The sequence below is a fragment of the Ursus americanus genome, chromosome 18, assembly GCF_024610735.1.
Source record: "Ursus americanus isolate L20-20 chromosome 18, mUrsAme1.1.p, whole genome shotgun sequence".
NCBI classification, from domain to species: domain Eukaryota; kingdom Metazoa; phylum Chordata; class Mammalia; order Carnivora; family Ursidae; genus Ursus; species Ursus americanus.
The window spans coordinates 29,668,142-29,692,534 of NC_142144.1; the positions used below are offsets into that span (position 1 = coordinate 29,668,142).

Genomic DNA, 24,393 nt, shown 5'->3' on the forward strand with positions numbered 1-24,393 from the left:
GAGGAGAAACAGGCTCATTTGTGTTCATAGTCACAAGCATTCCAAAGGCAGCTGAGATCTGGAGGCGGAGTTGTGACTTCTGTATTTCAGTGTTTGAAGACAACTTGACAGAGGTCACCGGTCACCTGCTCCCTCTGCCTCGGGTGCAAAGTGGACACACTACTGTGCCTGGAGCAACGTCAACTGCCTCTGAATCCGAACACATCAGAGCTCCCATGAAGGTGTAGCTCTTCTTCCTGTATTCATAAAGCAAATCTCCTAATAAAGTCTTGGTTATTACATGGGATTTTGTGACGTTAAAGTACTTTGTAAATATTAAATGCTAAGACTTCTGGAGTGGGAGCAGAGATGGTCAAGAGCCCTATACTCAGCCATGCTTCTGATGACAGTGGCAACACCTGCACAAAGTGGAATTCCTTGACATTGAAGTTCAGTCGTGTTCATGGAAGTTCAAATAGTTTTACATTTACCCAGGACTATTAATATTCTTATCTAATAACTACAGATGAAATTTGGCATTTTATGTAAAGACAAAATAATTTGTTTGTAGGGATAAAGAAGTTTGAGTATCCTGAAAACGGTCATCGTTTTTTGCCTTCAACTGTAACTTCAAATGAGAAATAAATGATACCAATAATACCAAAGGGATGAAAAACAGTAGAAGCTGAAGTTGCACAATCTCCAGAGAGATGGTCTGCTCCTTGAGAAAACCAGCAGAAGGAAAATTTTAGGTGACAAATACCACCAAAGACTTTTAGAACCGACTGCAGCATTTTTAGGAGTCTTTTGCAATCATCATTAAAATGCAGTAATCCTAAGGGGAAAAAAGACATTGCAAAAACATAAAACTCCCAAATCAGAAACAAGGACTTAGCCTCTTTGTAATTGCAAGTAGTTAGTAATTACTTACACTTAGAATGATCCTGACACAGGTGATTATAATGGTGGGAAAAAAAATGTATGTACTACTTAACACCATGTCTGGAACAGAGTAAATATGCGGTAAGTGATAACTGCCATTATTTTGAAATTTATTATTACAATCAACAGTAAAGAAAAGCAGAACTAAAGTTGAGGACAGGCATGTACTGCATGGAGCACTGGGTGTTATACACAAACAATGAATCATGGAACACTACATCAAAAACTAATGATGTACTGTATGGTGACTAACGTAACATAATAAAAAATTTAAAAAAAATAAAGTTGAGGACAAACTACTATAGAAATTCAGCAAATGACAAGTTCTATGCTTAGCGGGTTGAAGGATGATGGTGATGATGTCACTCTAAAATAGAGAAGAGCTAAAAAATGTAAGAAAGATGAGATCCCTTCTAAGTTGGGATTGAGCATTAAGTGACTTTGACCATCTCTTCTGTGGCAACTATCATGGTAAGAGTTCTTTCCATCCTAAAGACACACCAAAAAGCCACATACACTATCAGTCCTCAGCTGCAGTCTAGAGGCCCCAGTGCATCCCCCAGGCAGAATCAAGTCGACAGCTCCTAATCACAGGCTCTGTCTTCAAGTGTCCTGCTGATCAAGAGTTAAACCTCTGCATCCGAGTATTGCTCCCAACTTAGAGAATGAAAAACAGATCTTCCCTGATGAAGGAAATTGCAGGTGTTGAAGTATGTTGGTGTTTGAAAAAGATATTGTAATATAATACAGTTCTTTAAAATTTTATGTAAATATTCCTAAATTACCCTGTGATTACTTTCTTTGAAAACTGAGAGACAATGATGAGGATTCTAAGAAATGTCTCCTAATTTCCTCTCCTTTAAGTAACACAAATTTTCTCATTTTCCATCAACAACATCACAAATATGTGTCTCTATATGGCACACCAGTTGACTTATAAGAAATCCTCACATGGGGGCATTGCGATCCAAAATTGTATGTCCTTATTTGGGCCAAGTTTTAACTTTTTCACGTTCATATCAAACTAGTAATACAATATTTATCTGGCAAAGTAAAAATTACTTTTTCCATTTTTATTTTCATAGATTTTTATAATCTTCTTTAAAAAAATGGTATGAAAAATACTGAAGATTTTAAAATGCTCCTTGATTTCCCTTGCTGTACAATATACACACCATTACTAAGTAGGAAATATATTCTGTCCAATAACTATTCTAGATAAATAAAATAAATTTGAATTATTATCACAAAAAACATTGGACTGATGAAAATACGAAAAACTTTCTCAGCAAAATATATAATCAAGCTAAAGGACCCTGAGATATTTAATAAATGACCTAGAAATAGAAGGGAATGAAATACACAAGGTTGATCCCTTGATCTCTCTAAACCAACTCATATTAAACATTTACTACCTGACTTCTAGAGATTCAGAAACCAGAATTGAATAAGACACAGGCCCTAGTCTCAAGGAGCTCACAGTATAATATGGAAAGTAAGAATAATGATACTACTTGGCACTGTCCAAAATACCATGGTTCCCTTAACAGTTTCTTTACCCACCAAGGGCTTCATCTAGAAATTTCTTGAAAGGCTTCTCTCATTCTAGAGAGTTGCCTGAAGAATATTTCCAGACATTGCCTCTGGAACACATTCAATCTGCCTTGCCTACGCCTGTTTCAAAACCTTTGCTTCATACATTGCTTTCTTTCTTCACTCCCAACTTGGTCTTGCACACTTTAGAGCTTCTTTTCCTACCTGAGCTCATCCTTGCCTAGGATTTAGAACCTGGTTTCTCTTCACACCACATCTCATGGTTGCCTTCTATTCTCATTCATTCCCTGATGGGGATGGATCTTGGAACTCTAACTGGGCCTGAGTTCTGGGCATTCTCTGGTTCCTGTTGGGAAGTCAGGGAATCTTCTCAATGAACTCAACATAATGAAATGAGGTTTAAAAAAAAATGCAGGAACACTTAAATTGATCCCACAAGGACAATGAAATGCCAAGTGCCTGAGCAACTCAAAGTTAATGGCAATGATGACAGCCATCACTTATCCTTAGGTACTCTATACCTATTTACAGGTAAGGAAATGGGTTCACATGGGTTAAATAACTTGCCCAAATTCACACAGCTTGTAAATGTGAGAGATGAAGCTAACATTTGATCCCAAATTCGTTGAGCTCCAAATCCTACTACTCCATGTAAGATGACATAGTTCTTGTTTTGTTTTTAAGGACAATATCACCAATCTCCCTAGATTTAATTGGATGGCGAATACATAACAGAGGCACTCAAGGCCACTGTCATTCAAGATAATAATTGCTAATCTTAATTGCTTACCATATGCCAGGTACAAGGCTATATCCTTCACAGAAACCATCTCATTTAAACATCAAAAATAACCCTATAGGATACATACTCCTGTCATTCTCATTTTGCAAATGAAAAGAAAAAAACCCAATGCTCAGAGAAGTTACGTAACTTGCTGAGGTCCCAGCGCTATTAAGTGGTAGAGTCAGAATACCTTGACTCCAGAGCCTATGACACTGGTCATCATGCTTCGCCATCCTACCAGCCCATTAGCTTGACTGATGTGAGGGAATCCAGTCTCAAAAGGGATTTACCCAATCTCCCTTGTCTGGATGGCATCCCTCCCCCACTCACCATTCCTGCAGCTTCCAACTCAATATACAAGATCAACCCTTGCTGACATAAGATCTTACCCATAAACGTAAATAGTAAAAATGGGTCCCCAAGCAAAGTCTGAGTTAGACTTTTCTTACCTCTTTCTATGCAGAGGATGCCAACATCCTGTAAGGACATAAATCTCTATATCATAATATAGGACAGCTACAATCTGTTCCAAAACTGGAGGAGATCTAAAATGTAAAATGCCTAAAAGGTATGAACTGGCAAGAGAGAGAAACTCTGATAGAAAAACTAGATACACTTGACCACTGTAATGATATATTGTGATGTTGTTTATACGAGTATTACTCAGACTGTCATCCATTGACCTAATTGCTTTAGAATCATTTGGGATAGTTTTAAATGCAGATACCTAGGCCTCTCTATATCTGTCTCCAGAAACTCTGGAGAGGAGATGACGTTCAGTGACCTTTATTTAACAATTAACAAGCTCCCTGGTGTTTTGAATGTAGATGCACCAGAACCACCCCCACCATGTGCTTATATGATCTTAAGTATAACTTGTTTTTGCAACTGTTTGGCAGATTAAGGATCAAGACTTATGTTACTTCAGAACTGACAGAATAACTTATTATTCTTATTATCAAAATAGATTATAGATGTGGATTCATTTAAATATTTATGTACTCAATTGTCATAAAGGCCCAGCACGTGCATGCACGTGCACATGCACATCCACCCACCCCAACCCCGAATACCTCTAAATGTAGCAAAATCAATCAGGTTGAGCACATTTTTTTGCCCATTATATCATACTGATTTTTAAATGCATGAGTCCTAGTGCTGCAGAGAGATGCTAATCAGTACTTTGAGAACAAAGGGTTTTACACTCAAAAAAAGCTTGGGAAACTGCCTTGCTAAATCCTTCTCCTGAGGGTTCACAATACATACCAAAGATTTGAGATGCTCCAGAGTGCAAAAGGAACTTGCCAATTTTGTTTAATATTTAACAAACAGACTTATTTGGGTAGAGATCTATCTTTTTCTTCTTTTTGGCTCATTCTTTACCACCAATTTGCTTAGCTCTGAATTCATGTACTCAACACATATATGTTACAACTATATGCAGCAACCGTAAGCTCGGCAGTGCATTAGATTCAAGGATAGAATGGTGAATCAGCTAGACAGACTACTCAATACCCACATTCATTACCAGGTGGAACTTGCCAAATCACAAACTGTCCTCATAGCCCAAGGGGCCATGATGCAATACAATCACCTTTATTGCCTCAGTTCCACTACTGACCTTACTTCAGTTACAGTTTACAAGAGACTGAGAATCTCCAAACCAACTCAGAGCAGCTGCTGAGCTGGGCCTGACAAGCAGAGGGAGTCCCCAGATAGTTGCATACCCAGTCAGTTCTACAACAAGTACAGGATATGTCTTGGTGTACTTGAGAGCACGATGGCTGCATAAAAACAGGCATTTGAACTAGTTGTTGAAATAAAATTTAATCCCTAGATTTTATACCGGACAGTAGTTTCTTCCTGGAATGGAGTACTGCCAATGATCTGTAAGGCTGTTTCAAATGTCCACTGTCAAATGAAGTAGGTAACTGCGGCACTTATCCGAGAACTTATCTGAGAACAGGTGGGCAATGCTTTGTTATATACTTTTGTTGCTGTCAGATTATTTTCCTCCTGAAATAAGGGACACTAAACAAGTCCACTAAAGGAGCAGGTTTTCATATTACTCATCTCATTGCATTGAGGAAGACTGAAAGAATGTTAAATCATCGGCTTATGTAAAAATTGATTTGGGGGTTTCCATTTATCTCAGTGACCATCCCAAAGATAGGTACTTCAAGCTGGAAATTCTATACTGACTATGTATGTCCTCACATGTGTTACAATTCAGGTGACTATGATTTTGTTTTTGCAAAAGATGCCTTCAAACATGGAGAATCTGTATCTTGTAAGAGGTTTTATGATTTTAGACTCTCCCTAAGTTCTCTCCTACGGCAGAGGAGATAGTAGCAGGAATCTAAGAATTGAAATGCAGTCAAAACCCAGATCATTTACCCATTCATGTACCAATCTTTCTCCACTGTTACATATTCTATGTCTCACCCAGGTGCGATTTAACTATGTGTACCTAAACCTGTGACAACAGAAGACCCTGGTAATCCTCAGGAAGAATAAGTTGACTCATTTTGGCACCCTGAATTCCAGACATCAGCTGGATCTGCCCTGCTCATCAACAGTAACAGAAATTGCTGCCCCATCATCCACACATCTATATTATGGCTATTAGCTTTGACTGTGCATGTGTTGCTCCCATTTTTATCTGGCCACATAATGGAATGCTTTGCTTTGGAATGTGAACAAAATGGACAAAATCAGTCACCTAGACTAAACCAAATATGTTTGCTTCTCTGAAAATATTTGTTTCTTTGAAGCCACAGCATTATCCTCCATCTATTTATTCAAGAATTATTTAGTGAAAGTCTCCTATCTGCCAGATACTACGCTAGCTGCTCAAGATACAGCAGGGAAAATAAGACGATGCCTGGAATTAAAAGTACATTTTATGGAGACATATGAGGTTTGATTCTGAATGTGCAAAATAGAGAGCATCTTAGTTTTGAAGTTGCCCAGTAGTTTGGGTCATGTAGGCCTATCAAACTCTCCTAAGTTCACTCTGACCCCAGCCAACTTTGGGGATATTTATGGAATCCTAACTTCCAGCTGAAGAACTTGCAAAAGGAAGACTATGTAGAAAATATGAAGGAAAAAAAATGAGGCTCATTTGGGAGGAAGAATTTTTTTAAAAAGATATTTGAAATGGAAATGGAATTAGGTGACCTAATTCCCTTCTGCAAAGGAATATGGTGCACAAGGTCACGTCTAATGGTTGAGAAGTCTCTCAACCATGAGCCAGCCATCAGAGGTACCACTCGGCCCATGTAAGGTTTACCATTTAACACAAAAAGGGAAAAAATGCAAGTTGTGCTTTGCCGTTTATACTTTGAATTTTGAGAACTACCATCTGGTTTTTAACGAGGAAAAACACGAATAGGAAATCAGCATTCCATTACCAAACGGCTAGATTTCAGTCTTTTTAGAAAGATTTGAAATTTTTTATATCCATCATTTATTTACCTTTTAACATGCAGGTTTCTTATTTGTCTGTATTTATTTTATAAATACAAAAAAAGACAAAAATAACTGTATTTTATTCAGTGAATAAAATCGTAAAATCCATATTGAGTCTTCTAAAGTGCTCTTAGAGAGGATAGTGCCACTACAAGGGGAGTATAAGTGCAATACGTGCGTGCATTTGCACACAGAAAACTTTATAGCTCTAAACAATTCATCCTTGTAACTTGTTTGTGATAGCACTTTATGAGGTGGCTTTAAACAAGAGGTAGAAGAAACCGGAGCTATTTGTGTTGTTCTCAAGAGAATAAAAGCTTTTTCCTTGAGTTCTCTGATGCATGTAATGTTTGAGATTTACAGAAATAGCACCCATTTCCCCTGAGAATAAAATCACCCCAGGCAGAAAAATAACTCTGCAACACGTAACAAGCAGACAATCTATTTCATCAGCTCCTCAAAAAGCTACAGAAATTTGAAAAAAAAAATTTTTTTTTAAATTACATTACAAAAGCACATGCTTCCTTAACAGAGCTGATAGTTCACTGTGTTCCACCAAGAAAAACGGCCTGGAATTACTGACTGAAGTCGCCTCTTTCTCCCTTGCTCTCTGCTCACCGCAGTCCATTCCTCTACCGCACAGAAATCCTCCAGTTCCCAAGGAGGTCTGCAATCAAGGGTAGCTGTTCACTGTCTCACGAGTCAGCTTTTCCTGTTGTTTACATCACTGGGAATCCCACCGAATGCTCCAGGTATTCAGGAACACTGGCAAGTAAAGAATGAAATCCTCCCTCCTTTCCAAGGCAAAGATGCTTTATCACCAAAGTCTGGGGTTTCCTTCTGACCCCTCTTCAACCCCGCAGCCTGGTTTTCCCCCACCGGGACATGAGTGTCCCAAGGTCCTGTCCACATGTTTGCCCCTCTCACAGTGCCGGACTCTCAGCCACTCCCTTCTTTCTGACGCTCCTCACTCCCGTGGCTTCCCATCATTTCTCAAGCCCAGTTTCCTCCAACATGTCTGCCTTCAGTGTGTCTTGCCTTCTTATCCTTTAAACGTTCCTGTTCCTGGTGTTTCATCCCCAGACTTCTTTCCTGTATACTCTCCTTAAGCTGGGACTCCCTAGGTCGGACGCCTCTCTCTCTGGTGTCCTCAGTCTACACATTGTGGAGGGCAAAAGATATTGGGCTGGATAATTTTTGAGGTTTAATCCCCTCCTCAAATTCTATGGTGATAATTCAGAGGGAGAAAATGACAGTGGAGAAAGAGAACTACATGTCCTGGATGGGAAAAATGTGGACTCAGGAGAATAAACCTCAGGACAGGCATCATGAGAAAACTGGGTTCCACAACTCAGAAGGGCCCAGGGAGGGCCTTACAGTGAGGACCCAGCAACCCTGTGGCTCCCATTCCCTTGGACCCCATTGAGATTCTCTAAGAAATATCACAGGCAGCTTGGACAGCAGAAATAAGTCACAAAAGGGAGGCCTGAGAAGCGCCTAAAGAAGGGGTCTGAATATACTGACTTCTTGTCCTTCCTTCTTGATCCAGAAACAGACAAGCAAGGTAGAAGCAACACTCTCTCAAAGGCTGCTCACAGCTCACCTGGTTTTGCTCCAGAAATTCCAAACATCAGACACCTAACTCCACTATTCAATTAGTGCTCACCCAGGATTTAAAATTAGCTAACGTATTCTTTAATTGCGGACTCTTCAAGGTAAACAAGAGGGTGCCTGATAATGCAAGTGTTCTGGAATAAAAACTCCACACACATGGTTTATGTATAACTTATACATGAAAGTTATAAAGAATATTCGTGGCGGGGGCTTCTGGGGGGTGCAGTTGGTTAAGCGTCTGACTCTTGGTTTTGGCTCAGGTCGTGATCTCAGGGTTGTGAAACTGAGCCCCACATTGGACTCTGGGCTGAGCATGGAGTCTGCTTGAGTTTCTCTCTCAAATAAATAAATCTTTAACAACAACAAAAAAAGAATATTCATTTGGGAGTTGAATAAATGTCCAGCTATTCCCCATTAGGGACCTGGTATAAACCTTCACCGAATGTGACTAAAGCCTTCTGCTCTGTTTCCCAAATTCGACCTTACCTGCACTGGATGTCTCCTTAACTCTAGTTTTCCCACAACAGCCCCTGATTATCACCAGAAATATCTTGATGTTACCATCAGGATCTGGTCCTACCTACAAGTTGTTGTTGTTTTTTCTTTCTGTATAAGTGAGGAGAACCAAGACTTTAGTCATGTGATGCCTTCATTAACATCTTCAGGAGGTAATTCTATGTGCCTTCCAATTCCTGCCGATGAGGCCACAGCAGTGAAAAACAGAGCACATGGTAATTTCCTAGAAGGTTCACCTGCTATGTTAAATTCTCAGTAACTTCCCTGATTCTGGTAATGACTTGTCTCACTCTTCCTGCCTGGCATTGTCTGGGACTCTGCTTGACTTCTCCCAAACTGGGGCCTCTGAATCCTGAATTCTGCCCTTGGGAATATGCACACATTTTTACCAACACTGTGGGAATGGGAAATTTGAGAAGACTGGCCCCTTTTGGAGAGAACGTTAACCCTGGATACAACCGCTAAACACGGCTCTTCCGTGGCCTGCCTGCCACTACACATCCTCACCGTCAGTAGTGGTTTGAGATTTTCCCATTGGGCCATGCAGTGTGCAATGTGTGCCAACTCCAGGTCTTTATCAAAATACTTATATCATGGAATTGTAATGGTCTGTGTACCCATTTGTTTCCCCCAAGGGCGTCTGAGCTCTTTGAGGAAAAGACTGCATCTTAGTAATCTACAAAGTCAGCACAATGCACAGTGCTTAACATACAGGGAGCGGTCAGAATCGGAGAAGGAAGAGAGTGACTGAATAAAATATTTCCAAGCAAAATATTTGCGAGGATTTGTAAAGAAAAGTAGGATGGGAATAGCTATCCAGAATTCACAAGGTGATATTTTATACAAGCAATGTAAAAGATCAGCACGTATTCTTCTGAAGCTTTTAGCAAAATGAACAAAAATTGGAAACATATTTTTTTCTTTTGTGCTGTCATTTGGATATTGTGACAGCAAATAAACTCCTCTGTCCTTTATTTTTAGAAGACAGTAATAAAATGTCACATGTCGTCATCTGAATTATTTGTCTCACAAGGTTAGTTGAAAAACTTAACTGTAAGTTAAACAGCTGAGATGCTGGGGTAGGCTTTTAGAGAGGCTTGTTAGCTGTCTCCAGTCTCAAGGAGAGAACGACTGACATCAAAGTGTTCTATGGACCTATAAAAGCAGCTTCTCTCCAAATACCCACTTTGATGTAAAGACAGCTTAAAAGCTGCCTGCTTTTAGAGATGGTTTTCAGTCATATAAATGATCTTTCTACTGGTCTCAATTCATTTAGCCCAAGGTCCGGGAACGAACGTGCAAGCGTATTTCATTAACAGGAATTCTGACTTTACACCATTGGGTATATTTGATTCACAGGAGTAGAAATGGATAAATCAATTTTGCACTAATATTTCTTCAGATTCTTGGGTTCTTATTACCAAACTGTTGAACCACCTGAATTAAGTCTCTGGATTAAGTTTGAAGTCTTTATGACAGCAAATTATAACCTATGTTGGAATCTCCAATTACCTCAGAAAGTGGCATAAAATAATGAATAAAATTTATTTTTATTTATTTTAAAGGATTGCCCTTTATTGAGCAAATGATGGACCCAAGTGAAGGTTGTAAAATGAAAGTTTTATCATTATAACCAATGTAATTATTATTTATCTCAGTTTACATCTCAGACATGCAAATAAAATATAACTTTATAATCATTATTAATAATGACTTAATATCTATTTCTTATTCCACTAAGATGGCAAAAACTTAAGCTCAGGTAATTTGGGGTTCATTCCCCTTGCCTTAGAGATGTGTCTAAGTTCTTAGTGATCTACGCAGTGCTATGGCATTTGAGGCAAGGAATGGGCCTCTAATCTGGACTTCAATATCATTTCCCCATGAAGATTTCTTCTGAGGTAGCTATTTCCTCTTCTGGTCTCTGTCATTAATCTGCATAGGTCACCACTGAAGAAAAATACCACTAGCTTTTCTCTACCTGCCCCCTTCTGGTCTGATGGTTCTCTCTCCTAATTTCCTTTTAGTTTATGGGCACAAAATATATTCTAATTTTCCATGTCATGCTGGGACACCAAAATCTCTGTCAAACTGACCAAGACCCATTCTCTCTAAATTCACATATCTATTTCTTCTCTGAACCCCAGACCTCCTCCAGAAAGCAGGATACAGGGTCCATCTCCTTGAAACAATCCATCCCCTTTCTCCAGTTGGGGTAGAAAAGTAAACCTCTTTTTCATTAACCCTAAACATTTTGTCCATGCCGAAAGTCTTCTCCAGTCACCTGAGAATTTAGGCTTCTGGAGATAATGTCAATAATATTCCTTTGTTTCTATCTTCTTCTTTTTTTTTTTAAGATTTTATTTATTTATTCGACAGAGATAGAGACAGCCAGCGAGAGAGGGAACACAAGCAGGGGGAGTGGGAGAGGAAGAAGCAGGCTCATAGCAGAGGAGCCTGATGTGGGGCTCGATCCCATAACACCAGGATCACGCCCTGAGCCGAAGGCAGACGCTTAACCGCTGTGCCACCCAGGCGCCCCTGTTTCTATCTTCTATCCTGTCCCATCTCTGCCCTGTGCAAGGAGCACAGAACTTCCCAGCTCCTTGAATGGGGCAGGGGTGGGAGGCACAGGAAAAAAAGGAAGCATCAGGAGAGAAAAAATAGCTTCACATCTCAAAATGTTGTCTCATCACACTTGCCACATTTACTGAGTTTCCTCCCCTTGTCAATATTTTTTTAATTGCCGCCTGTGGTTTGTGTATTTTTGTTGTTGTTTTTCTGTTTACTTGTCTTTCAATCCAAGAGCCATGTTTGTCATGAGACAGCCTTGACTGATTATCACTGTTCCTCCTTACAATCCATTCAGATGCCGAAGGCACAACATTGCAGTTGTATTCAGTGTGGATTAGAGAGAGAGGCTTGCTGTTTGAGGGTTGACAGACTGCGAAACTGTTGCAGAGTAGGGAAGAGATGATTCCAGCTCCATCTGGCTTAGAGGATATTTCATGAATAACTGTATAATGGCTCTAAGCTTTTCTGACTGTTTTTCTGACTCTTTGTTACCCTGGAGTAGGTGTATAGAGAGATCGATTACCGTTTTTCAGTACCCTCCAGGAAGACTATTTTAGGTGAAGCCCATGTTGTATTATCTAGAAAGTACTTCTCAGTCCTTTGCCTTCAATGATGCAATGAAAAGTCAGGCCAGATTCTGAACTAGTCTCTTTAATTGTCATTGCCATTGTTAATTTTGTTATTTTTTTCATATTCTTTAGGATTTCCAATGAAGTTTTGGTGGCATATTAGGCACATCTAATCTGCCACTCTATAAACCCAGACGTCTTAAAGCTGGAATTTTTAGCCATGTCTATCTAACTACAAACCCCCACACTTTCTGCTACTTTGTGTTGCCATATAAGGCAGGCCTTAAATGTAGTGCATTCAATTCTGCTCCTTAAATACTTGGGTCTATTTTGAAATTCAAAATAGATTTTAATCCTTTATAATAACTAATTTGTATTTCCTGAATCCTATCTGGGGATCCAATAGTAAAATTTTACTTTGTAGACTGTGTGGCCTGTACCTCAAAAAACATTGGTGGTTGGAAGTAGTTCTAAAAAGAAGTCCGCAAAAAGCATGTGACACATTGAATAAAGAACTTTAATAAAATGTCTAACCTGGGACTATATAATTGGAATATAATATGATAAAAGAGGAAAGAATCCAGGCTTTGGGTCTTAATAGACGCAGATCCAAATCCCTGGTCTGCCATCTTGAGCAACCATTCTGAACCCCGGCTTTCTGATTTGTAAAATGGAGATGATGGTATTCACTTTATTTTCTTTTTTCTTTTCTGTTATTCTTTTTTAGAAAGAGAGAGAGTGTGGGAGGCTTGGGGGGGGGCAGGGGGAGAGAGAGAATCTTAAGCAGACTCCACGCCCAGCCCAAAGCCCCATGTGGGGCTCAAACTCATGACCCTGAGATCATGAGCTGAGCTGAAATCAAGTCGGACAGTTAACCAACTGAGCTAGCCAGGCGCCCCAATGATGTTCACTTTCCAGGGTAATATGGAGACTGAGTGAGTTTATGTCTAAAGCTTTGGACATACACAGAAAGTACATAAAAAATAGTGGTTGTCTTACCACATTAGATAACACTGATTCCAAGTAACAGAATACCTAATTCAGACTGGCTTAATTAATAATAAAAGAGATATCTTATGTAGATGAAAAGTTCAAATATAGCGTGGGCTTCACATGCAATTTAATACAGCAGTTCTATTTTTAAATTATTTATTTTTAATTCCAGTATAATTAACATACAGAGTTATATTAGTTTCAGGTTACAATATAGTGACTCAACAATTCTATACATTACTCAGTGCTCATCATGGTAAGTATACTTTTAATCCCCATTGCCTATTTCACCCATTCCCTCACTCACCTCCTTTCTGGCAACCACCAGTTTGTTCTTTCTATTTAGACGTCTGTTTTTTTGTTTGTCTCTGTTATTGTTGCTGTTTGTTTGTTTTGTTTCTCAAATTCCACATATAATATAGCAGTTCTTACTGATTAGGAGGCCAGCTGTTCACTGAACTTATCTTGGGTTTGCTCTCCTCCTTCTAGTCAGCTTTGTGTTGAAGGTAGCTTCCCTTGTGCTGACAAAAGTAGTTTAACTTTTCCAAAGGGAGAGACTGAGCATTTTTTCCAGAATTACTAGCAGGGGTCTTGAAATCCACTCTGATTTGCCACTCCAGAACCAAGTGGGCAGTGACTGGCTCAGCTTTAGGACTCTGCCTGGGAGTAGGATACAAGACCACTCTTTGCAGACCTTCTCTACCAAGTCTCTCTACTCTTTCATTTCCCTCCCATTTCTCCCCCAAAACCACAACACTCCTTCTAAGGAAACCTTTTCTTGCCTGGGTTTGGGAGACGGAGAAAGGGACCCCTCTCTCTTCAAACTCACAAATATTTTATGTGTGCCTACAATTCTTCACAGATTTCTAAAAATTTAGGTTTTGGAAACCAAAGCCAGAAAGTTCTCTGTTTTTATGTTTTACCCCAGCATATCCCTCCTCTGTGACAAAGATCACTTGATATTTAATTTTTCCTTTTCCAAAGTCAAGGAGTTAGAAAATCTTGCAATTATTTAAGTCAAAGACATTTGTCTGTGGGGACAAAATACACTACACACATAAAACTCATTTCAGTAATGATCAGCATTTTCACCTTGATGTGACTTTTCTTACAGCTGCCTCAGTATTAGCAATAAACTCTAAGGACTACTTTGCTGATACTGTTGAACAAATAAAAAAGGACATATCTAATCCCCAGCCAACAGGTACAAGGACTTGAACATGCACAAAATCATGATATATGCCCCCAAGAAGTCTTTGTGGGAGCCCCACTAGCTCTTGGTTTGGATTCCTATTAGCTAGTATGGCTGAATCTAGCTATTCTAATTTTTGTCAGCTGTTTGGGACTTGATAGCTGAACCCAATAATCTTTGGGATTCTCTCTTTGTTCTTGTAGCTTAAAAAGAAAACCAGCAATAATAGCAAATGACTGAGTATAAAAAATAAATAAATAAATAAATAAATAAATAAAATGCAGCTTTTTCTTTTTTTTTTTTTTTTTTTTTTTTTAAAGATTTTATTTATTTATTCGACAGAGAGAGACAGCCAGCGAGAGAGGGAACACAAGCAGGGGGAGTGGGAGAGGAAGAAGCAGGCTCATAGCGGAAGAGCCTGATGTGGGACTCGATCCGGTAACACCGGGATCACGCCCTGAGCCGAAGGCAGACGATTAACCGCTGTGCCACCCAGGCGCCCCAAAATGCAGCTTTTTCGATTTCTGATCATTGGAACCAGAACTATATTAGTTACTTCTATGAAGATATTTTGGCTATTGTTTGTGCAAACACAACATTGCTTCAACAGATCAACATTGCTTCAACAGTAACCATCAAACAAATCTACTCACAGAAAGACAAACACGCAAAACTTCCTGGCTTATAAAATGGCCCATTTTTCTTCCCCAAACTTGAAAGACTGGTAACATCATAATTTCTGTATGGCACTCAATACATGGTATCTTTCCTTATTAGTATTACTATATGAAGAAAGCTATATATTCTTCCTAAACTGCTGGTCTGGGCCTTCAAATCTGTTTCTCAATACAGCCCCAGTGTGGGGTGGTAAGAATTTGCAGTAGAGGCTCTAACTGAAATCAGATACATGGAGCTTTTCAGTGCTGCAAATAAGGGATCTGTTTTTGCCAGATCGTTTCAAACACTCTTCTATGTTGTTCAAGTTGTATTATATATGTGCTAATGTTGGTTTTGGCTGAATTTAAGGTAGGGCCCCTTATTCAAAATTGCCTCATTTAAGAAATTTAATAAATGATAAGCCAAGGGAAAATATATAAAACTTTGAAGTAATCTGGTAGCTTATAACTACAGTCCTCAAGCACCCTTAAAGATGATGAACCTCACCTAGAAGTTGCCAAATCCTAGATGAGAAGTCTGGGGTCCAGGTATATAACTGAATATGTGGACAACCTGTGACTGTAACAATTCCTGACATTGGATTTCTCTTCTGTACACAGGATCCTTTTAACCAGGCTTTTCCTTTAAGAGTTTGCCTATAACAACGGTTGGCACAAAATGGACACTTAATATGTACGTGCTGAATGAACAAATAAATTAATGAATGACCTACCTTCAGATTTTGGTGTGTTCTGGCCCTCCAATTACCTTCAGCCCAAGCAATGGCCTTCAACACTAGAGATTTTCAGATAGACATACGAAGATCCTAAAATGAAAATAGATGCCCACTAAGTCACATGTTAAAAGAGTCACATGTTAACCCAGAAGAGATTAAGCATAAAGACAGGCTGCCATACTCAGTCCCAATCTACTCATCAATTCAGAATAGCTAAAGGTAAGTGTAAAAATGGGAGTCATGGGGGGGGGGGGAAATGCAACATGAATTTCTTGTGTGTTTTCATTAGGTTTTCCAACCTGGGACATTCAAATGCAAATTACAAATACTGAGGAGAAAACAAGTCTTGAGCAAACCAAACAGGGAAGTGTTCTACATCATTCTGTGAATCCAACCTCATCCATCAATCTACTGCTGTCAAGCCCTGGAATAGAAAGACAAGCCCCATCTCCCTCAGCCTCCCAGGCGGCATTCAGCTGCCCCAACCATCTGCACTGTGGCCTCTCCCCTAAGACCTGGACCCCAGCTCTGTAGCCACCATAGACATGATAAAACTGTAGACCAACAGTTGTATGAGTAAAATATTAAGAAGTTATCAAAGTAAACCATTTTTCCAAGGAGTGCATTAAGCTAACTGGGTACTTCACAAATCAGTTTTTCTAATACGAGCAATTATAAATTCATCAAAACAACAAACTGATTTAATAAAAGGAACAAAGGAAGAACAAGAAATAGGAAGGAAGAGAGAGAGAAAAAGAAGGAATGAGGGAGTAGGAAACAATTTAATTTTCATTTTCTTTTCCATTTTAAAAACAGCACAGGTGATAACATTCACCACTTTCTAGGAGGCTGAGTAATGTAACCAACCCTTGACTTCTAAGTTATAAAGAAACCTTCATTTCTTAAAAATTAAGTAAATAGATCTCTCAAAGTAAATCAAATCCATGAGCTGAATTATTCACAAAATTGACTTTATTTTTTATGTAATTTCATCTTTCAACTCCTCTCATTTATGGCCCCCCAAATCCCTCTTCCTTGATAATTAATTATCATTATCTGGCAGGGCTGTAGCCCTGTGAAAACACTATCAGACAATTTATCTACTGGTGGGAAATCCAGGGCATGATTCCCTAAGACATTTCAAGAAAATAAGTAGACTAATTTACGAAGTCTTTCTTTATGTTTCCTTTCAGAATAGTAGTAACTATAGAATAAATGTATTTATATTAGTAAAAATAAATAATAATTTTTCCACCTCTTCTTTTTTTATTCAAATATAGCTTGAATTCAAAAGCCTTTATTTGAAAAATCATTGATTTCTTGGATTTAAGAGATTATTGCCTGTAGGATTTTTAATTACCTTTTGAAGGAAAAAAGACAGTTTGATTCAGGATTTAGGCAGTAGAAGGGCAACTTATCTGATTTTTTTTAATACTTTATTTTTTTGAGAAGAGTTTTAGGCTCACAGCAAAATTAAGAGAAAGGTACAGAGATTTCCCATACCCCCTATCCTTACACACACATAGCCTCTCCCCTTATCCACATCCCTATCAGAATGGTTCATCTGTTACAACTGATGAACCAACATTAACACATCATAATCACCGAAAGTCTGTAATCTCCCTTAGGGTTTTCTCTTGGTGTTGTACATTCTATGGGCGTGGTCAACTTTATAACGACATGTATCCAACATTATGTTATCACACAGAGTATTTTCACTGCCCTAAAAATCCTCCCTATTCATCTTTCCCAAATCCCCAAGCCCCAATCTTTTTACTGTCTCCAGTTTTGTTTTTCAGAATGTCATATAGTTGATCTTCTAGCATGCAACCTTTCCAGATTGGTTTCTTTCACTTAGTAATATGCATTTAAATTTCCTCCATGTCTTTTCATGGCTTGATAGCCCATTTCATTTTATTGCTGAATAATTTTTCTTTGTCTATATGTAACAGTTTCTTAATCCATTCACCTACTGAAGAACATTTTTGCTGCTCCCACATATTGGCAATTATGAATAAAGATGGTATAAACATCCATGTGCAGGTTTTTATGGGGGCATAAATTTTCAACTCCTTTGGATAAATACCAAGTAGCATGACTGCCTGATTGTATCATAAGAGTATGTTTAGATTTGTGAGAAACCACCAAACTGTCTTCCCCAGTAGCTGTACTATTTTCCAATCCCACCAGCAATGATTAAGAGTTCCCACTGCTCCACATCCTTGTGAACATTTGTTGTTGTCAGTGTTCTAGATTCTGGCCATTCCAACAGGTATATAGGGGTATCTCACTGTTGTTTTAATCTGTATTACCCTGATGCCACGTAATGTGGAGCATCTTTTTGTATGCTTATTTGCTTTTATATACCTTCTTTGGTAAGACATCTGTCAGTCTTTGGCCAATTTTTAAATTGGGTTGTTTTCTATTATTGTGGCATTTTAAGAGCTCTCTATATATTTTGGATAATAGACCTTTGTCAGATATGTATTTTGAAAATATTTTCTCCCAGTCTGTGGCTTGTCTTCTCATTCTCTTAACATTGTCTTTCACAAAGCAGAAGTTTTTTTTTGTTGTAGTTTTTGTTTGTTTTTAGTCAGGACTAGCTTATCAACTATTTCTTTCATGGATCATGACTTTGGTGTTGTATCTAAAAAGTCATCACCATATCCAAGGACATGTAGGTTTTCTCCCCTATTACCTTCTAGGAATTTTATAGTTTAGCATTTTACATTTAGTTCTGTGACCTATTTTGAATTAATTTTTGTGAAGGTCTGTGTCTAAATTTTATTTTTTGGATGTGGATGTTTAGTCCAGCCAGCACCATTTGTTGAAAAGACCATCTTTTAAATGTTACAATCCACATGACCTATTTGTTTCAACCACCTTTTGTCACTTGTCAAACAGGCTTTACTGAGGGTGGGCCTGTACTATATGAGGACTACAAATGAGGAGCAAATAGACCAAGCTACATAAAATCTCACTGTTACCTTTCCAAGCATGCTTATATTCATCCTGCTCTTGCCTTCCCGTATTCTTTATTCAAATTTTGCCATTATTCATTTATACTCTTGCTTTAAGCTTCTTTGGATTCTTAATAAATCAACACCAAACAAATCAACCTACAAGATATTTAGGTTTCTGATAGCTCAAAAGACATGTTTAAAAACTAATGTTCTGACGATATAATCCCCATCATCCCTATTAAGAGTTACACACGCTTAAGGTAGAAATGAGACATTATACATCTTTAGCTCATTTCACCTTCCTTTGAGGGATGACACTGAGGGCATGTGTGGGTGTGGCTGTCACATATGATTCATTACCACCGCTTAAGATTGTATTTGTTTTGTGAAGACAGTACAGTTTTCAGAGCCTTCCTTTTAGCCTTTTGAATTCTCCCAGTCATATTTACCCAAAGTGGCCTGGTTTGAGACTATAATTTAGAATGATCATATAAGTTTACATTATGTCTTTGCTCTTGGGCTAGCCCCATTTGAGCTCATCTAGAACAAGCTGGTTTATTATCTGATGCAATCTTTTCTCCACATATGGCCTTGTTCAATTATGTTCCATCTTTGCAGTTCTGATAGGCTTCACCAAAACTGCACTTTAGTTGTGGCCTCATATTTAGGTTGATGAAACAACTCAAAAACCCTCAATGTGGCATCCTGGAGCTGATCTGAGTTTCCCAAATGCCTAGGAGATAGGAAATTGCACCTACTTGACAGATTTGTGTTTGGCATTGAGTTTGATAACACATTTACTATACTCTCAGAGGACATTCTTGAATTTCTAATCATTCTACAAACTTTTTGGTTTTTAACACATTGCTGACAAGAGTGTTACTTATGCAGATTAACGGATAGCTTTCAGCAGTCTCAACCAGTGTAAAGAAGGCTGCTACACTACCTCTGAGGCTTTTTCTAGTTTACGTTCATAGCACTGTACCAATTTTCTAAAAATTAGACCTTTGTGAGAGAGGAAAAAGATGGCAGAGGAGTAGGGGACCCATTCTTCAGCTGGTCCCGAGTCACACTAGATATCTACCAGACCATCCAGAACATGCACGAAATCAGCCTGAGATGCAGGAAGATACATCTGGATCTCTACAAATGAACATCTCCAGTGCTGAGTACCTCAATACTCAGCAGGGAGCCGTGAATCTGTGCACAGATATCAGAAGATAAACGGAAGGGGGAGGGAACTGACACACTCGGGCACCGGGAAGCAGTAGCCACTTGTACTGGGGAGTGGGCTCGACTAGTGGACCAGCATCCGCGAGACAGCAGACTGAGACCTTGAGCCCAGGAACGCGCGAGTGACCAGACTGAAAACCGGACCTCTGGAACGCTCACTGGAACTGGACTGATAATGGGAGCTCAGGAGCGCACATGCAACCAGAGGGAAAACCGGTGCTCTGCAGCGTGCATGAACCACATTGAAACAGGGAGCTCAGGAGCATGCATGAGAACCAGGGGCAGCTGGCGGTGTTAGAAGCACAAAGGACAGAGACGTGCCAGCCCTGGAAGCAAGGGCTGGGAGAGTGGCTGTGGGGCGCACATCCTGGGATGCTGGGGGGTTTTTAGCAGCACGGACGGAAACAGAGTTAGAGTGGCCAGGAGTGATCAGTAGAGAGTGGACTGAGGTCTCTCTGTTCTGAGACAGAGGCTAGGATATGGCCGCTGCTGCTCTGACTCTCAGAAGAGTCACAGAAAACTACCAGGGAAAGCCACCAGAGAACAAAAGCCTGGAAATACCAGCTCACATTGTGCCGATCCCCACCCACTTCGCAGGGGACAGGGTAACTCTACCCAAACAGGGTTGCCTGAGTATCAGCGCGGCCGGCCCTCCCCCAGAAGGCAGGCTGAAAAATCAAGAAGCCTACATCCGTAAGGTCCCTATAAAACAAGTGCACACTGCCTGCGTCCTGGTCAATAATTTGGGCTCTGTGCATCCCTGCAACCTCTCCTCATCAGATGATGAGTAGAAGACACCCTCAGCAAAGAAAGGAGACAGAGACTGTGGCCTCTGCCACAGAACTGATGGATATGGATATAACCAAATTGTCAGAAATGGAGTTCAGAGTAACAATGGTCAAGATGATGTGTAGGCTTGAAAAAAATAGTAACGAAAATATTAATGAGAATATAGAATCTCCAAGGGCTGAAATGAGACTGAATCTGGGAGAAATTAAAAATACTATGAATCAAATGCAGTCTAAACTAGACGCTCTGACGGCCAGGGTAAATGAGGCAGAAGAACAAATTAATGAATTGGAGGATGAGATGGTAGAAGAGAAAGTTAAAACAGAAACTTGGCTCAAAAAAATTCAATCTCAAGAATGTAGATGACAAGAGACTACTGACTCAGTGAAACGTTTCAATGTCAGAATCATCGGCATCCCCGAGGCGGTGGAGAAAGAGAGAAGTATAGAAGACATATTTGAACAAATTGTAGCTGAGAACTTCCCTAATCTGACAAAGGAAACAAGTATTTGTGTCTAAGAGGCAGAGAGGACCCCACCCAAGATCAATGAGAACAGTCCTACACCACGTCACGTCATAATGCAATTTGCAAATATTAGATGCAAGGATACAGTATTCAAAGAGGCCAGGGAGAAGAAAATCCTTACGTACGGAGGGAAAAATATTAGAATAATGTCAGACCTGTCTACAGAGACCTGGCAGGCCAGGAAGGGTTGGCAGGGTATTTTCAAAGCTCTATCTGAGAAGAACGTGCAGCCAAGGATCCTTTACCCAGCAAGGCTGTCATTCAGAATTGATGGAGAGATAAGGACCTTCCAAGATCGGCAGAAACCACCAAACCAGCCCTACATGCGATATTAAGGGGGCTCTATAAAATTAAAAAGGCCACAAGAGTGATACAGAACAGAAATTTACAATCTGTAGAAACAAAGACTTGACAGGCACCATGGCATCATTAAAATCATATCTCTCAATAATCACTCTCAATGTGAATAGCCTAAATGCTACCATAAAACGCCACAGGGTTGCAGATTAGATAAAAAGACATGACCCATCCATTTGCTGTATCCAAGAGACTCATGTTGAACCTAAAGATACATCCAGACTGAAAGTGAAGGGATAGAGAACCATTATTCATGCCAACGGACCTCAAAAGAAAGCTGTGGTAGCAATTCTCATATCAGACAGATTAGATTTTAAACTAAAGACTGTAGTTAGAGACACTATATTAAACTAAAGACTGTAGTTAGAGGCACTATATTATTCTACACTATATAGTGTAGAAGGACACTATATTATTCTTAAAGGATGTATCCAACAAGTGGATATGACAAATGTAAATATCTATGCCCCCAACAGGGAAGCAGCTAGATACACAAGCCAACTCATAACCAGAATAAAGAGATGTATAGATAATAATACGTTAGTAGTAGGGGACCTCACCACTCCACTCTCAGCAATAGACAGATCACCTAAGCAGAAAATCAACAAAGAAACAAGAGCTTTGAATGCATACTGGACCAGATGGACCTCATAGATATATATAGAACACGACACCCCAGAACAACAGATACTCATTCTTTTCAAATGCACATGGAACTTTCTCCAGAACAGACCATATACTGGGTCACAAAAAAGGTCTCAACCGATACCAAAAGACTGAGATTATTCCCTGCATATTCTCAGACCACAATGCTTTGAAACTGGAACTCAATCTCAAGGAAAAATTTGGAAGAAATTCAAACACTTGGAAACTAAGAACCATCCTGCTCAAGAATGATTGGGTAAACCAGGAAATTCAAAATCATTTTAAACAATTTATGGAAACCAACGAAAATGAAAACACATCAGTCCAAAACCTATGGGACACTGCAAAGGTGGTCTTAAGGGGAAAATACATAGCCATCTAAGCCTCACCCAAAAGAAGAGATAAATCTAAAATGCAGTTTTCATATTCTCACCTCAAGAAGCTGGAGCTGGAACAGAACAGGCCTAACCCACGCACGAAAAGGCAGGTGATCAAGATTAGACCAGAGATCAATGAGATAGAAACCAGGAGCACAGTAGAGCAGATCAACAAAACTAGAAGCTGGTTCTTTGAAAGAATAAATAAGATCGATAAGCCAATGGCCAGACTTATTCAAAAGAATAGAGAAAGGACCCAAATTTAAAAAATGATGAATGAAAAGGGAGAGATCACGACCAACACCAAAGAAATAGGAAGGATCATTAGAAACTATTATCAACAACTATATGCCAATAAATTAAACAACCTGGAAGAAATGGATGCCTTCCAGGAAACCTATAAACTACCAAGTCTGAAACAGGAAGAATTGATTATTTAAACAGACCAATTAATTATGAAGAGATTGAAGCACTGATCAAAAACCTCCCCAAAAACATCAGTCCAGGGCCTGACGGATTCCCCAGAGAAGTCTTCGAAACATTCAAAGAAGAAATAACCTATTCTCCTGAAGCTGGTTCAAAAAACAGAAACACAAGGAAAACTATCAAACTCATTCTATGAGGCCAGTATTACCGTAATCCCGAAAACAGGCAAAGACCACATCAAAAAAGAGAATTACAGACCGATATCCCTGATGAATATGGACACCAAAATTCTCAACAAGATCCTAGCTAATAGGATCCAACAATACATTAAAAGGAGTATACATCATGACCAAGTGGGATTCATCACTGGGATGCAATGGTGGTTCAACATACGCAAATCAATCAGTGTAATAGATCACATCAACAAGAAAAGAGTCAAGCACCATATGATCCTCTCAATTGATGCAGAAAAAGAATTTGACAAAATACAGCATCCTTTCCTGATTAAAACCCTTCAGAGTGTAGGGATAGAGGGTACATTCCTCAATTTCATAAAAAGCATCTATGAAAAGCCTACAGCAAATATCATTCTCAATGGGGAAGAGCTGAAAGCCTTTCCCTTAAGATCAAGAACATGACAAGGATGCCCACCCTCACCATTATTGCTCAACATAGTACTAGAAGTCCTTGCAACAGCAATCAGACAACAAAAAGGGATAAAAGGTATCCAGATCAGCAAAGAAGAAGTCAAACTGTCTCTTTTCGCAGAAGACATGATACTCTATATGGAAAACCCAAAAGACTCCACCCTCAAATTACTAGAACTTAGAGAACAATTCAGTAATGTGGCAGGATACAAAACCAATGCTCAGAAATCAGTTGCATTTCTATACACAAACAATGAGATAGAAGAAAGAGAAATTAGGGAATCGATTCCATTTACAATAGCACCAAAAATCATATGATATCTCAGAATTAACTTAACCAGAGACGTAAAGGATCTATATTCTAGAAACTACAAATCACTCTTGAAAGACATTGAAGAAGACACAAAAAGATGGAAAAACATTCCATGCTCATGGATCAGAAGAATAAACATAGTTAAAATGTCTATGCTACCCAGAGCAATCTACACTTTCAATGCCATCCCAATCAAAATACCAATGACATTTTTCAAAGAGCTGGAACAAACAGCCCTTAAATTCGTGTGGAACCAGAAAAGGCCCCGAATCACCAAGGAATTGTTGAAAAGGAAAAACAAAGCTGGGGGTATCACGTTGCTGGATTTCAAGCTATACTACAAACCTGTGATCACAAAGACAGCATGGTACTGGCACAAAAACAGACACATAGACCAATGGAACAGAATAGAGACCCCAGAAATGGACCCTTGGCTGTATGGGCAACTAATCTTTGACAAAGCAGGAAAAAACATCCAGTGGAAGAAAGCCAGTCTCTTCAATAAATGGTGCTGGGAAAATTGGACAGCTAGGGGC

At 39.3% G+C, this 24,393-nt stretch overlaps 1 protein-coding gene across 8 annotated transcripts in view; it reads right to left on the reverse strand.

The window, feature by feature from the left end:
- Positions 1 to 24,393, reverse strand: part of PLPPR1 (phospholipid phosphatase related 1) — a 578,428-nt gene that overhangs the window by 313,157 nt on the left and 240,878 nt on the right. For all 8 annotated transcript variants that reach the window (XM_087869513.1, XM_087869509.1, XM_087869512.1 and 5 more), the window contains one exon: positions 15,579 to 15,671. The gene's annotated coding sequence lies outside the window, so the exon portion shown is untranslated. The remainder of the gene's footprint in view (positions 1 to 15,578; positions 15,672 to 24,393) is intronic.